Raw genomic sequence first — 16,345 nt, forward strand, 5'->3', positions numbered from 1 at the left:
AACATCAATTTGTCATTCCAGTTATTCATGCTGTCATTGGTTGATTCTTATATGTGCCCTGACCAGGGATCAAACTTGCAACCTTGGCATGTTGGGAAGATCGTCTAACCAACTGAACCACCCAGCTAGGGCCCTGCACATTTTATTTTAAATTGCTAAGTTTTCTGGAGAATTCCATTATTAACAAACCTTTTCCTCATGTATCTACATGTTTTCCTCATTCTTCACTATATTACTCCTTCAACAAGAAGTAGAATTCAGGAACAGTTGTTTTCTTACTTCACAGAAAGGTAACTGAGTCATGGAAAAAAAGGGGTCACCTTAGGTCAGAAAGTTGGTAAGTGGTAAAATTGAGGATTAATGCAAAGCATCCAGGTTCCGTGCCAAGTTCACTAAACTTCAGTGTAGCATAACCTTGCCATCATATTATCCTGGACTTTGTGACTGAATTATATTTGAAAAACAAACTAATGGCAAGAAAAATATTACCCTCTTTATAACTTGATCTTGGTAATGTCCATACTTTTTGAGATGGTTAAGGCTTTATTAGGTATGTTGTATGAGCACTTAAGAGAAGGTTGTGCTATTATTTTGAGATACAGCTTATTATTACATTTTTAAAGTTGGGTTTTTATATATCAACATTGTCAACCTCATTTACAAGGTAGAACTTGCAGAGACTGAGATATTTATCTTTATTCATGTTTACTTCTCCTTTATAATACCACTGTAGAGGGAAAATAAGGGATGGCATTTTATAAAATGGGAAATTTGTTTTTTCCTTTTGTAATACAAGTACCAGGGTACAGAAACGAAGAAGGGTGGTACACTTTGAGGTTCTCTGTGTTAGTGATGATCCACTACTCACTGATGCCTTGTGGAAAGGTAGTTGAGTCAACACATGTAAATATACCAAGTGTTAATTTATGAATCAGAGTAGCAAGATTTGCTTCTTTTGTTAAAGATTACCTTAATAAAGAACTCTCAGGTAAATGCCTAAGTATTTCATTATTGAATTTTTCTGCTTTTGGTTCTAAAATAGCTCACTTACTGGATTTGTGTTTATTAGATAATGAATTGATTTATTAAAAAATAAAAGAATATCTGATAGAACTGTCGGCTTTGAAGGTTTCTGGCATTGGATATGACCTTGTGGAAATTCACTGAAAATATAAATGAGTTATCAAATGTAAAAAATTAAAAACATGAGATTAAATGTCTTAACCCCATAATGTAATTCTAAATGTTCAATTTGCTGATGCATAGCTATTTCCAGTCACATTTTAAATTTTGTAGATAATCTTTTCATCAGAGAAAAGCCTTCTTGGCTCTTAAGTTTAATAAACAATTCCAGACATTCTGGTGCTTATCCAAACTGCCTGTTCTGTTTTGTCACCATTTCTTCTCACACAGAGGTGCGATCTATACTGCCCGGATTCCCTGCGAAACTATATTGGACTTCAGAGGGAGCCAGCTGTTCTCAGAACATAGCCGGGATAACACCTTTCCAGATGATTTTTGAGGCAGGTTTTGTTGTGGTTCTACATATCACTGATGTTTTGATTTTTATTTAATTTTTTTTTTTACAAATCTAATAACAGGAAAGGAAACCCTAGGTGAATTACAGTTCCAAGTTGAAATAAAATAAGGCGTTGGTTCCCAAATTTCCCTGTACAAATTTTAAATCACCTGGCAGCTTCCAAAATACTAATATTTGTGTCCCACCCGAAAAGGTTCTGATTTCATTAGTCTGCCGTAAAGAAATACCACAGATTGGTGGCTTAAACAACTGAAATTTATTTTCTTCTACTTCTTGAAGCTAGAAGTCCAAGATCAGAGTGCCTTGTCACTGTTTTTTGTTTTTTGGTTTTTTTTAGAGACAGAGAGAGAGAGAGTCAGAGAGGGGTAGATAGGGACAGACAGAAACGGAGAGAGAGGAGAAGCATCAATCATTAGTTTTTCGTTGCGACACCTTAGTGGTTCATTGATTGCTTTCTTATATGTGCCTTGACCGCGGGCCTTCAGCAGACCGAGTAACCCCTTGTTTGAGCCAGTGACCTTGGATTCAAACTGGTGAGCTTTTGCTCAAACCAGATGAGCCCGCGTTCAAGCTGGCGACCTTGGGGTCTCGAACCTGGGTCTTCCACATCCCAGTCCGACGCTCTATCCACTGTGCCACCACCTGGTCAGGCGTCACTGTTTCTTTTTTTTTTTTTTTTTTTTTTTTGTATTTTTCTGAAGCTGGAAACGGGGAGAGACAGTCAAACAGACTCCCACATGCGCCCGACCGGGATCCACCCGGCACACCCACCAGGGGCGACGCTCTTCCCACCAGGGGGCGATGCTCTGCCCCTCCGGGGGGGGGGGGGGTCGCTCTGCCGCGACCAGAGCCACTCTAGCGCCTGGGGCAGCGCCCGGGCCATCTTTGCTCCAATGGAGCCTCGGCTGCGGGAGGGGAAGAGAGAGACAGAGAGGAAGGAGGGGGCGGGGGTGGAGAAGCAAATGGGCGCTTCTCCTATGTGCCCTGGCCAGGAATCGAACCCGGGTCCCCCACACGCCAGGCCGACGCTCTACCGCTGTTTCTTCATGTGGTCTTTCCTCTGTACATATCTGGAGAGGGCTGTCTGATATCTCTTCCTTTTCTTATCAGGACACCAGCTCTATCAAATTAGGGCCTTGCCTTTATGATCTCGTTTATACTTTATTACTTCCTTAAGGTCCTATCTCCAGATACAGTCACATGGGGGAACTAGGCTTCAACATGTGCATCTCAGGGGACACAATTCAGGTCATAAAAAATGTGGCCTGGGCTTTGGAATACTTTAAAAATCCCTATTATTCCTAATGTGCAAGTAAGTTTGAGAACCACTGAAAGAAGCCATTATTTAAATTGGGGTCTTCTGAAAAAGAAAATAAAAATGGATTGCCAAGCAGATCCTATTTGTATACATTTTTATTAGGTTGGTGTAAAGATTTTTTTTTTTTTTTTTTTTTTTTTTTTTGAGAGAGAGAGAGAGAGACAGGAAGGGAGAGAGAGAGGAGAAGTATCAACTCATAGTTGCATCACTTTAGTTGTTCATTGATTGCTTCTCATTCATGCCTTGACTGGGGGTGGGGTGGGGGCTCAAGCCAAGCCAGTGACCCCTTGCTCAAGTCAGCAACCTTGGACTCAAACCAGCAACTTTGGGATTATATTGATAATCCCATGCTCAAGCCAGTGACTGCACTCAAGCTGCTGGTGAGCCTGTGCTCAAGCCAGCAACTTCGGGGTTTCAAACCTGGAATCTCAGTGTCCCAGGTTGATGATCTCTCCACTGTGCCACCACTGGTCAGGCAGGCTGTTTAAAGATTTTTATTGATTTATATGTAGCCCATATTTATGAGTGACAATTGAGTTCTCTATTCCCTTTAACAATTCTCAGATCTTTCTTTTGAGTTGGTGGAGACATAAAGAATTAGAGTATGTACCTTAAACATTCTCCCAAGAGGCACTTGGGAGACCTTTTCCCATGTTTGAATAATCATATGCTCCTTCCAGAAGGAATGAGTATGGTACCAGGACAACAGATATCCCTAGTTGTGCCTTATCATCTTTAGCGGAACCGAAGGGTAAACAATCTGGAGCAGTTAATGGTTAGTCAGCTCTGAAATTATTAATGTCAAGTAGCAATAAAAAAGCTGATGCCAGTGAACCAAGGAAAGCACTTCTAGAAAAGGGGATCACATGTTTTAGCCAGTCTAAACAATAATAATTCTTATACCTAACATTTATATATTATTTAAACCTCCTGACAACTATGAAGTGAATAGGACAAGGATTATCACCCCATTTTACAGATAAAACAGATTTACAGAATTTGACTGACTTTCTGAAGGTCCTACAGAAGTTAAGTGACAGAATTTGAACCAGTCTTACTCATTGTTCAGTGCTGTTTCAGTATTTATTCAGAAACCTGTTTTTGTTCAAGTTGGCCTCACTGTGCTACTTCCAAAACATGTTACTTGATCCCCCCAAAAGCTTGGAATTTAAAGGAAAAGATAAACTAATGATTACAATATAGTGTAATATGTGTAGTGATAGAGGTAAGCACTGAATGCTGTGATAGCATACGGGAAGGGGACCTAATCCAGTGGGAAGGGGTCAAGATCTAGAGGTCTTGATGAGGTTGAGAAACAGATTTCCTGGGTGTAAGGGGTTTAGAGACTTGAAGGAACAGGGAGTTGTCATCAGACTGATAAAGTATCTTTTTTTTTCTTTCCTTATTGCAAAAGCAGTGTTCCCTTAAGGAAAATCAAAGAGAGCATTTAGAGCACAGATAATTTGACTTAATCCAAGATAGCCACTAGTAATATCTTGGTATACAGTTTTTCACATAAGGAGTGGGACATTTCAGTTTAAGGTTTCCAGAATGGTATAGTTACAAGCTATGGCTATGGAAATAGGTGACTGGAAATGATTGGTAGTCAAGACCATTGGAGTTGAAGAGGCCAGGGAATTTTGACACTAAGTTGTTGACTAGACTGGTCAACTACTTGGATGTGGTAATCAGCCAAGATGATGGCAGGACTAGGAGTGCAGAGGAAAACTGTGAGCTTAGTGCCCAGTAATCAGTTGGTGATGGATGAAAAGAGTTTGTAAAAGAGTAGTATAACCTCAGAGGAACAAGGATTTCCTGAAAGCATTTTTTCCATTATATTTTATTGCCTCTGCCTGACCTGCGGTCGCGCAGTGGATAAAGCGTCGACCTGGAAATGCTGAGGTCGCTGGTTCAAAACCCTGGGCTTGCCTGGTCAAGGCACATATGGGAGTTGATGCTTCCAGCTCCTCCCCCCTTCTCTCTCTCTGTCTCTCTCTTCTCTCTCTTCCTCTCTGTCTCTCTCTCCTCTCTAAAAATGAGTAATAAAAAAAATTAAAAACAAAACAAAACACATTTTATTGCCTCTGGTACTAGGAAGCTATTTAAAAGGAATTTAAATGAAGAGGGTGAAGAGAAAAAGAGGATATTGTGAAAGATTTCATTGTATACATTTCATGTGGGGAAGGAGGGTGAAGAAGCAAGGTTCATAGCAGACATCCATGAAAAAGCTATAATAAGTGATTCACTACTTGGGTCATGTGAGGAGAACTAATCTCAGGGAAGACTGAAGAAAACTTCATTTAGGAGGCATGCGGGGTTTTTTGGTTATACTGTGTCAGTCCTGTATCTTAGGGTCCATTAGGCTGGGTAACATATCCCTCCAAAAACAATTTGATTTTATAAGACCTTCTTGATATCTTTACTCATTTTTATATTTATCTTTGCCATAATACTAAATGGTAAAATGGGTATGGATATATATTTATACATACAAACATACCTATGCATTGATACTTATAGATCTCTGTATTTATCTATTTTTCTACTTAAAGAGACAGAGATACTAATTGACTTTCTCCTAGAAAGTTACATTGAACCTGTGAATACATAAGTTTGTGTTTCAAAGCATGAAACAGCTCCCAGTTCTATCATATAATTAGACTTGTATTTAAAGGTGAAGGCTGAAACATGTAATTCAGTAGTGGTTTCTGCTGCCCAGGGCTGGCAGCTTCCATTTTTTCTAACAACACTTAATTAAATTCACTACTTCTGTAGGTATGTCAGGCCATGGTACTGGGTTTCTGACACCCAATTATAAAAGGCTGTAAAAGACTTTACAGTCAGAGTGTATCTGTCTGTCTGGCCATCTGTTTGTCTCTCTTAACAATTTATGAGTAGATCTTAAAAGAAGCTATTTGCTTTGTGTAACTACCATCTGTTGACCTCACAATGTCTCATTATCTTCTCAGTCTAGATTATGTGCCAATCCTTATTGTATTTCTTTAGCATCTCTTATATATCTAAATCATAAAACTTTTTACATTGTCATAAAAATTATTTATATTTCTCTTCTTAACTGTGAACTCTTCAAATTGAGATTGTCTTATTTATCTCTATAGGCTCAGGTATATAATAAACCACATTAAGTGTTTTATGAGTGAATAAATACATATATTCAGTAGTCATGCATAAGCATTGCCTGTCAGGATTCATAAAAAATAATAATAGATTATGTAATATCTGATTCAGATAGTTATATGCATAGAAACTGAACATTCTTTGGAGGGGCAGAATTGCATAGTGGAATGTGTGGTTTGGAGTTAGTCAGATCTAGGTTTGAATCTCAGTTTTGCCACTTAACTAGTTATCTGTGACTTTGGACAAATTAATTAGCTTATTTAGTCTCATTCTTATCAATAAAATTGGGTATTTCCTGCTTGCATTTAAACTGCTTGTCATGTAGCAAGTGTTCAGTAAATGGTAGCTTTCATCATTATTAATTATAGCCCCTCTCTAGTAAGTTCTTTGAGGCTCACAGAAGTCAAAGAACTTTCACTTACTTGGTTGCCTTGCTGCTAGATATAATTAGTCCTTTCTGTAATATACCCTATAATCACCAAGGTTACAGAAGTTTGAAACTGTGCCAGGAAGTTTTTTTTAAGTGTTAAGTACAGAAAATGTTTTTAAGAGACCATTGCTTTTCTACTGTTTGAGCATTGTATAATATTTTTAAATGAAGATGTGTCATGTCATGTGTGCTGCAGTTACTATTTAATTACCATTATTTATGTGTACAAATAATACTAAATTTGTTTCCAGAATTTTCAAATAATTCTCATCTATTTTTCTAATAATTAAAAAAATTTTTTTTCTAACTATCCCCACTCATCATACAGTTCTTGATCTCTTTTAAGTGTATTTATAAAAAGTATTACAATTTATTCTTTATTATATATTTGCATGTTTTTCTTTATTGTATTATGAGATTTTGAGGTTGGACCTTTTTTTTCCCCTTTAGTATGTACCCAGTACATGGCCCTGTGTTTTCTGAGCCACCAATAAGAACTTATTGATTTCTCACTCTACTTCTCATTCTCCTGGACTTCTCCCTTTTCTGGGTGACTCTCTAACTTTGGTTTTAGGGACACTATATTAAATATTTGTGAGTTAGTATAGGAAAGTAGTTAATACTGAAGCTTTGGAACAAGATTAGATACCCTTAGAAAAGCTTTTAACCTCTTTGAGACTCACTATTTTCATCCAGAAAATGTGGATTAATATAGGGACCTAATAGGGTTTTTATGAGGGGTAAGTGAAGTAATATAAGTAAGATACTTTAGGAACATTTCTGAAATAGAGAAAACATTCATTGGATGGTCAGTCTTATATTTGTAGGGAGGTGTCAGGCTGTATTGGAAAGAGCATGAACAATGGGTTTTTGATAGACATAGGGTCAAATTTTGGCTCTATCACTGAGTTACTTAACTTCTGTGAGCCTCAGTTTGTTTTTGTTATTTATTTATTTAGGGACAGAGTCAGAAAGAGGGACAGATAGGGACAGACAGGAAGGGAGAGAGATGAGAAGCATCAATTCTTCATTGCGGCACCTTAGTTGTTCATTGACTGCTTTCTCATGTGCCTTGACAGGGGTATGGGGGGCTACAGCAGAGTAAGTGACCCCTTGCTTAAGCCAATGACCTTGGGCTCAAGCCAGCGACCTTGGGCTTCAAGCCAACGGCCTTTGGGCTCAAGCCAGAGACCATGGAGTCAGGTGTATGATCCCATGCTCAAGCCAGTGACCCTGCACTCAAGCTGGTGAGACCACACTGCAGCCAGCAACCTCAGGCTTTTGAACCTGGGTCCTCCGTGTCCCAGTCCGACACTCTATCCACTGCGCCACCACCTGGTCAGGCTGTTTTTGTTATTAATCTACAAAAAAGGGGTAGTAATACCTGCCTTCTGGATTGTTATAAGGTAATGTATATATAGCACCTGTACAATGCTTGCCACATAGTCGGCATTCAACAAGTGGTATCTATTATTATTACGATGAGTAACATATACTTTCAGATTATTATTTGATCCTTAAAACTTTTGTGGGGTAAAAAGAATAAATTTTATTCCTCTTTTTCAGATTAGGAAATAAGATCCAGAGCAGTTAATTGATTCTTTATTTATGGTTACTTAAGTAATTTTTACAGACCCAATACTAGAACACAGGTCTTCTGGCTTTGAATTTTTTGCTTTACAACTTTTTCTTAAAAATAAATGTTTGGAAGAATGAATAGCATTCAAAAATAGGTTTTGGCCCTGGCTTGTGGCTCAGCGGATAGAGCATCAGCCTGGTGTATGGACATCCCAGGTTTGATTCCCAGTCAGGACACACAGGAGAAGCGACCATTTGCTTCTTTCCCCCTCCCTCTTTGCCTTCTCTCCCGCTTCCCCTCCTGCAGCCAGTGGCTCAGCTGGTTCAAGAATGGCCCTGGACCCTGAGGATGACTCCATTGGAGCGCACTAGCCTCAGGTGCTGAGGATAGCTTGGTACCCAAGCATCGGGCTCCAGATGGGGTTGCTGGGTGGATCCCAGGGGTACATGTGGGAGTCTGCTTCACTAGCCCCCTCCTCTAACCTAAAAAAAAATAGGTTTCTTTTAGCATCTGCTCCTTCAACTTCATTCATATTCTTCTTCTTTTTTTTTTTTTTTTTGTATTTTTCTGAAGCTGGAAACGGGGAGAGACAGTCAGACAGACTCCCGCATGTGCCCCGACCGGGATCCACCCGGCACGCCCAACAGGGGTGAAGCTCTGCCCACCAGGGGGCGATGCTCTGCCCCTCCGGGGCGTCACTCTGCCGTGACCAGAGCCACTCTAGCGCCTGGGTCAAAGGCCAAGGAGCCATCCCCAGCGCCCGGGCCATCTTTGCTCCAACGGAGCCTTGGCTGCGGGAGGGGAAGAGAGAGAGAGGAAGGGGGGGGGTGGAGAAGCAAATGGGCGCTTCTCCTATGTGCCCTGGCCGGGAATCGAACCCGGGTCCCCTGCATGCCAGGCCGACGCTCTACCGCTGAGCCAACCGGCCAGGGCTTCATTCATATTCTTAATACAGATTGACCCACATTAGAATGGTAGAGTTAAGATAGAGTTACTCTTCTCAGCTCCAGTCTGAACTACTTTTATTTATTTTATTTATTTTAAGATTTTATTAATTGATTTTACAGAGAGAGGAGAGGTGGGGGGAACGAGAAATATCAACTCATAGTTGCTTTCACTTTAGTTGTTCTTTGCTTGCTTGTTGTATGTGCTTTGGCTGGGCTAGCCCAGGATTTCAAACTGGCGACCCTAGTGTTGCAGGTCAATGTTCTATCCACTGCACTACCACTGGTCAGGCATGGATTACTTTTAAATTTGTTCCAAAAAGTGGTTTTGAGATTGTGGGTTGTACTCTGATTATTGTTCATTTATCTCCTGAAGTTCCATGAAATAGATACTTGAACCTAAGAAGTGATGGCTGTTACATTCCCTTTATGTGTCCATGTCTCAGACCCAAAGACCTTTCCCCTTGGATGCCTGAAAAGCTTTCTGAGGTGTTATTTTTTGTAGGAAGAAATACATAATTTGATTCACTTGTACTTTTGTTTGTGTTTATTTGGTGGGTATTTTGTTATGTTGTTACAGGTTGATAAAAATCCAAGAACTTTGATGACAGATATTCTGGTTATAAAGAATTTTTTACGCAAAATTGTCATGGTACACCCTAAGGTAAGCTGTTCTTTTGCGCAATAAAGATTCTCTTGTTGCTCTGGCTGGTTGGCTCAGTGGTAGAGCATCAGCCTGGTATGTAGAAGTTCCAGGTTTGATTCCCAGTCAGGTCACACAGGAGAAGTGATCACCTGCTTCTGCATCCCCTGCTCTTCTCCTACAACCAATTAGCTCAAATGAGCAAGTTTGCCCCGGGTACTGAGGACAGCTTCATGGCCTTGCCTCAGACACTAAAATAGCTCAGTTGTGGAGCAGTGAAGGAGTGGCCCCAGATGAGCAGAACATCAGCCCCAGACAGGGGTTGCCAGGTGGATCCTGGTCAGGGTGCATGTGGGAGTCTGTCTCTCTGCCTCCCTGCCTCTCACTTGATTAAATTAAAAGAGGGGAGTCTCTTATTTACCATATTTCCCCATGTAGAAGACGCACTTCCCAGAAAAATTTGGGGTCTAAAAACGGTGCGTCCCATGCAGTGGTTGTGTATTTTTTTACTTGCATTTCCCATTTTTTTGCGCTTATTTTTGTGCTCATTGCTGTAGATAAATAAAATTTGAGTTCAATAACTTTATGTAATACATTTTTTTTTTCAAATTTTGGGCCTCAAAATTAAGTTGCATCTTATACATGGGGAAATAAGGTAAGTCATGTTTTCAAAAGACCTCTACTCTATAAAACATGGAAGTATCTGGTTGGTCCTCTTTCTTTTAATGACATGATTATAACTTTTAATATTGAATTGATTTGGTTTCTATGTCCCTAAGGCAGTCTTGATGGTGGTCATGTGACATATAGTTGGGAGCCCTTGGATACAGAGAGATCTCTTTTGGGTTCCTATTTTTACTTCTTTACTCTTTATTTTCTCACTTTGGGTACCTCTTTTTTTTCTCCTTTGTGTTTCATTTTTCTGTCTAACCTGGATATTAAACCTTACTGAGTACTTTTCTAAAATGACAGAACAAATAAGCAAGTTTTGATAAAGTACTTTGAGCTTTGAAGAGAAAAATTTTTTATTATCTATAGTTGATATATTTATCTTAAATCCGTGGCTCAAAGATACACAAGTTAAGTATGCTATATGACTTCCCCTCTTTTCTCTTGTTGGCTTCCTACTTTTTTTGTTGTCAGCTGGGTTCAGTGCTTATTTTTTGTCAGCCACTGTTCTAAGTGTTCTCCATGCATTTACTCATTTAACCCTCGTAACACTCCTCATGAAATAGGTTTTATCATCACCCCCATTTTATAGCTGAGGAAGCTGGTACAGAGATTAAATAACTTGCAGGGCCAGGATTTGAGCACAGTCTGGCTCTGGAGTCCCTTATTACCCATTATGTTATATTGAAAGGAAAATGTAGGTTGAAGGTAGGAAATTGTTACTGAAGTAAATGGGAGGGAGGACAAAAACATCAGTTGGGGACAGGAGAAGAAAAGGCAAAAAAAGAAAAAAAAGCATGGAGCCTGACCAGGCGGTGGTGCAGTGGATAGAGCGTCGGACTGGGATGCGGAAGAACCAGGTTCGAGACCCCGAGGTCACCAGCTTGAGCGCGGGCTCATCTGGTTTGAGCAAAAAGCCCACCAGCTTGAACCCAAGTTCGCTGGCTCCAGCAAGGGGTTACTCGGTCTGCTGAAGGCCCGCGGTCAAGGCACATATGAGAAAGCAATCAATGAACAACTAAGGTGTTGCAACGTGCAATGAAAAACTAATGATTGATGCTTCTCATCTCTCTCTGTTCCTGTCTGTCTGTCCCTCGAGTCACTCTCTGTCTCTGTAATAAATAAAAAAATAAAAAAAAAAAAAAAAAAAAAAAAAAAAGCATGGAATTTCCTTGTGTCATAACAATGGAAAGAATAAGGAGAAAAATGGATAGTTCCTTTAAGAAAGGGAAGAAGAGATACATTAGGAGAACAGGAAAGGACAGAAGAGTATGATCTCTTGATAATTTGTGACTACTTATAGTGTAGGATGCAACATGTTTAAGATACAGAGTTTGAGTACAGACAAGTGTTAATTATGGTTAGAGATAGTGCAAGTGATAAAAGGTGATAAAAAGGATATCTCCTTTAGGAGTTGAGTATGGAGGTTTTTCCATCTCCATCCTGGTTCATGATAAATCTCACACACCATTTATTTTGCAGATTAGATTTAATTTCAGTGTGAAGGTAAATGGAATCCTCTCCACGGAAATCTTTGGGTGAGTTCTTAAATCCGTGGCTCAAGTGTATGCCCTGGTTCTATAGCTTTTCTCAGTCATTACTGTCCCATTCCCAGTGGGTTCACAGTTTGATTTATTCAGCCAGTCACTTTGAAATGTATTGAGACCCCCCCACACACACATTTTCTTATTCTGTATTAGCTTTTAATGAGTAAATAAATTCACCTAAATCTTTTATGTTTATCCCTTTAACTAGAGTGGGTAGACTTAAAAATTGTCATTTCCCCTTGGTTAGTTGGTTACTGAATTTCAGTAATCTCTGGGGGTGGTAATAGTCATATACCAAAATTTGTATCAGGCAGAAATTGGTATTAGAATCTTTGAGATAAAGCTTAGCTTTTCTTTGCTTTGCAGGGCAGAGAATGAACCTACTTTGAACCTGTCGAATGGAATTGCTCTTGTCATAAACTGTCAGCATTATATGAGGTGAAGTGGGAAGCATTGCTGTCCCTCTCCATGTTTTACTCTCCTGTTATGAATATGAATGTGGCAGAAATTGAAAATGGTCTCACTTGTCATTTATTAGTGCCAGATGTTAGAGTCTTTAAGAAAAGTGAAAGTAAAACGTTTAAGCTATTTGTATTGAAAATTATTATTATCCCTGGCTCCTTGAATATATATGCTGATTGACATGAGGACATATTCTTTCTCCTCTCCATGCTTTATTTTCCTCTGTAAATGAAACAAAGCATACCCTGTAATTCCAATCCCATTTAGACATGAGAAGAGAGGACTGGATTTAAAAGGTTACTTGAACTTTTGGCTAGAGAGATACTATGAATACAGAGGAATTCTATTTGTGTTATTGTTTGTACATCAGCATTTTGCATAGGTTTGGAAATTATCTCTCTCCCTATTTCCACCTTCTTAAGACTGCAAACTAAAAAAAAAAATAAAAAATCCGTGGCTGAGGTGAATAAAATGTGGACTGGCCAATACCTCCACCTGTCCTGCTATGCTAGCCAATTAACACAGAATCCAAAGTGGTCATGAAGCCTGACCAGGTGGTGGCGCAGTGGATGGAGCATCGGTCTGGGATGCGGAGGACCCAGGTTCGAGACCCAGAGGTCACCAGCTTAGGCACAGGCTCATCTGGTTTGAGCAAAGCTCACCAGCTTGAACCCAAGGTCGCTGGCTTGAGCAAGGGGTTACTCAAGTCTGCTGTAGTCCCACAGTCAAGGCACATATGAGAAAGCAATCAATGAACAACTAAGGTGTCGCAACAAAAAACTAATGATTGATGCTTCTCATCTCTCTCCGTTCTTGTCTGTCCCTATCTATCCCTCTCTCTCTTTCTCTGTCTCTATAAAAATAAGTAAATAAGTAAAATATTTAGAAACAAAGTGGACATGAACTTTTTTATGCTCTGTATCAGCACTGGTAGTCATAAGACCTTTAGACTGAAGAAAGCACCCATGGTTTTTAAGTTTGTTTTTTACTCATGTGTTGCCTGTGATTCCCTGATTGGAACACAAATTACTTATTCCAACAAAACTGATATGGCAGGTTATTTGATTATGCATATGCTACAGATTATAAAAGGAATTTTGAATGCCCTTTAAAATAATTTCTTAGGAGGAAAAAAGCTAAATTTGTATTATTTGTTTTTTGACAGTAGACCAGAACTTGGTACAACTCAATCATTCTGCAGCAGAATCCATCCTGTGCTAGGACATCCAGTAATGCTTTTCATCCCCAATGATGTGACTGGCAAGGACTTGTTGGGAGAGCTGATACTGACCCCAGCTGCTGCTGTGTGTCCCTGCCCGACGATCTCTTCCAACCACTTGAATAGGATTTCTTCAGTCTCCATATCCTTTTGATGACAGAATCCATACAATTGTCTTTGAAAATGAATTGTTATGCATCAATTTTAGAAAAGCTTTAAGCATATAAACTCCATGTCTCAAAGCCAGTATGATTTATATAAGAACAAAAATCCAATATGAAAGCCAAGCTTGAAAATTTTTCCAAGAAACTGAAAACTATGAAATGTGACTCTTCATATTATTCAGTGTGGCTGAGGCAGGGTATGAATGGAGCAAGAGGGAGAGGAGGCTGGAAAAGGCAGTTGGAGTGGAAAGTGGTGGACATTGAGTGCTACACTAAGGAGTGTGAACTTTATTCTCTGTATAGTGGGGAACCATTAGATGTTTTAGGAGTTTCTAGTAGCGGTGTACAGGATGGATGGGAGAGAGAAGTCAGTGGTCACTAAGTAAATAAGTAGGTGAACTGGGTAAGAGATATTGAGTGCCTGAATTAAAAGTGTGATGAGTACGGAAAGGAGAGATTGAGAGACTTACTGCTGGGAGGAATCAACATAGTGGGGTAATCAATTTATTGTTGGAGTTGGGAAAGATTAGGGGTAGGAGATGGCTAAAGTAGATATCAAGATTTCTGTATCTGGAATAGAGACAGAAATTAGATGGGGAGGGATTCCTTTTTTGGGTTATAAAATTGCCCTAAAATGGATGACAGTGATGGTTGTACAATTCTTTGAATGTATTAAAACCTATTTCATTGTGTACTTTAAATGAATAAATGGTTTAATATATGAAGTAAATGTCAAATAATTTGACATTTAATTTAACAAATAATTTGACACTATAATGATACTACCAACAAGATGCAAATCATAACATTTCGGTGATGGTGGGGGTATTAAGAAGAATAGTTTGGCTTTAAACATGAGTTTATGGTGCGTAGCAGGATAGCCTTTGAAAATGACAAGCAGCTATATTGACATTTTTTGTCTGGAATTTGGAAGTGATATTTAGAGATAGATTTTAGAGCCTCCGAGTTACCTATACTATAGTATAGTGCTTTGGTTAGAGCACAGCACAGGGGTATACATGCTGAATTCCCCACTAATCAGCTCTGTGACCTTGGGCAACTTACTTAACCAGCCTAAGCCTTTATTTTCTCAGCTTTAAAATAGAGATGATAATAATGCAAAGATTGTTTTATTGTTCTTTTGGGGTTCTTTCTTTGTTTAGGATTTATTACATATAATAATCCACATCAAGCTACTTGTATACTGCCTGAAATACACATAAGCTCAATAAATATTAGGTATTATTACTATATGATTAAAGCTATAGGAGTAAATAAAGTAATAGTAGATTATAAAAATAACAAAAGAGGGCCAACGTCATGGTATGGTAAATATCAGCTGAGAATCTCTTTTAGGAGGAGGTGGGAGGAGGATTGTGGTAAAGATTATGCATGGACATCTTGTGTTTTAAAATATGCTTTTAAAAATATCTAGATCCTACAGATGAGTATAAAGTAAAATATAAAAGTTCCTTCTTTTTTCTCATTCCATTCCCTTAGGAAGTAAGACAAATTTTCTATCCTCTACAAGTTCATATTTCAGTGGTAAGTTTTAACAGATATCAGGAAATGATAAGTACCATGAATATACAATAAATCAGTTAGAGAGATAGAGAATGATGGCAATGTTATTTTAAATACTTTAGTTTGGTCAGTGAAGACTAAGGAGGTGATGTTTTAGTGAAGGGAGGGAAAGCTCTATGAAAAGTCTAGTGAGATTTCAATTTCTGAAAATGGTAGGTAATTACTCTCCCATTGAAGACAAAGGCTGGATAAAATATTACAACACTGTAAAAGTATCCAAGAGCTAGTGAATAGGGAGGAATTTCTAGGTCAAGATTTGAAAAGAAAGGGACTACAGAAAGCACAGCCCCGCCTCACCAGGCGGTGGCGCATTGGATAGAATGTCGGACTGGGATGCGGAGGATCCAGGCTCGAAACCCCGAGGTCTTTGGCTTGAGCCCAAAGGTCACTGGCTTGAGGCCCAAGGTCGCTTGCTGGCTTGAGCAAGGGGTCACTTGCTCTTCTGGAGCCTCCCAGTCAAGGCACATATGAGAGAGCAATCAATGAACAACTAAGGAGGCTAAGGAGCCACAATGAAGAATTGATGCTTCTCATCTCTTTCCCTTCCTGTCTGTCCCTATCTGTCTCTCTCTCTCTGTCTCTTTCTCTGTCCCTGTCACAAGAAAAAAGAAAAGCACAGCTGTGCATTGGGGTGATCCCACGCTCAAGCCAGATGAGCTCGTGCTCAAGCTGGTGAGCTCAGGGATTCGAAACTTGGACTTCAATGTCCAAGGCCAACACTCTATCCACTGTGCTACCACGGTCAGGCTGTAAATCATATCGATGTTATAATCCAGACAGTAAGAAAAATTAATTTAATTGACTTTAGAGCATAGTGTTTTAGCTGTACATTCTTGGTGGAATATACTCGTAAGGATGAAATGAACTGCAAAGAGCTCTTAAAATTAATTTGGTGGTGTTGATTCTTAGTAATAATATTAGTATTATTATATTGAAATTATTTTATGCATACTTGTTATGAAACAAGTAATGTTAACATGTTTGGGAACCAAAAATGAGATAGAAGATATATTAATATAAATTCAAAGAGGCCCTGGCCGGTTGGCTCAGTGGTAGAGCGTCGGCCTGGCGTGAGGAGGACCCGGGTTTGATTCCCGGCCAGGGCACA

General features: G+C 39.3%; 1 protein-coding gene and 1 long non-coding RNA gene across 4 annotated transcripts in view; both read left to right on the plus strand.

Moving 5' to 3' along the window:
* LOC136318977 (uncharacterized) overlaps nt 1-9,599 on the plus strand; it is a 35,673-nt gene extending 26,074 nt beyond the window's left edge. Inside the window, exon 3 of the long non-coding RNA XR_010728142.1 lies at nt 9,530-9,599. This is a non-coding gene — a long non-coding RNA (uncharacterized lncRNA). The remainder of the gene's footprint in view (nt 1-9,529) is intronic.
* Nucleotides 9,600-14,954: 5,355 nt separating this feature from the next.
* Nucleotides 14,955-16,345, plus strand: part of RCE1 (Ras converting CAAX endopeptidase 1) — a 31,619-nt gene continuing 30,228 nt past the window's right edge. For 2 of the 3 annotated variants that reach the window (XM_066252157.1, XM_066252158.1), the window contains exon 1: nt 14,955-15,198. The gene's annotated coding sequence lies outside the window, so the exon portion shown is untranslated. The remainder of the gene's footprint in view (nt 15,199-16,345) is intronic. The other variant, XM_066252159.1, reaches the window with a different exon arrangement.

Source organism: Saccopteryx bilineata, chromosome 1 (genome assembly GCF_036850765.1).
Source record: "Saccopteryx bilineata isolate mSacBil1 chromosome 1, mSacBil1_pri_phased_curated, whole genome shotgun sequence".
Lineage (NCBI taxonomy): Eukaryota > Metazoa > Chordata > Mammalia > Chiroptera > Emballonuridae > Saccopteryx > Saccopteryx bilineata.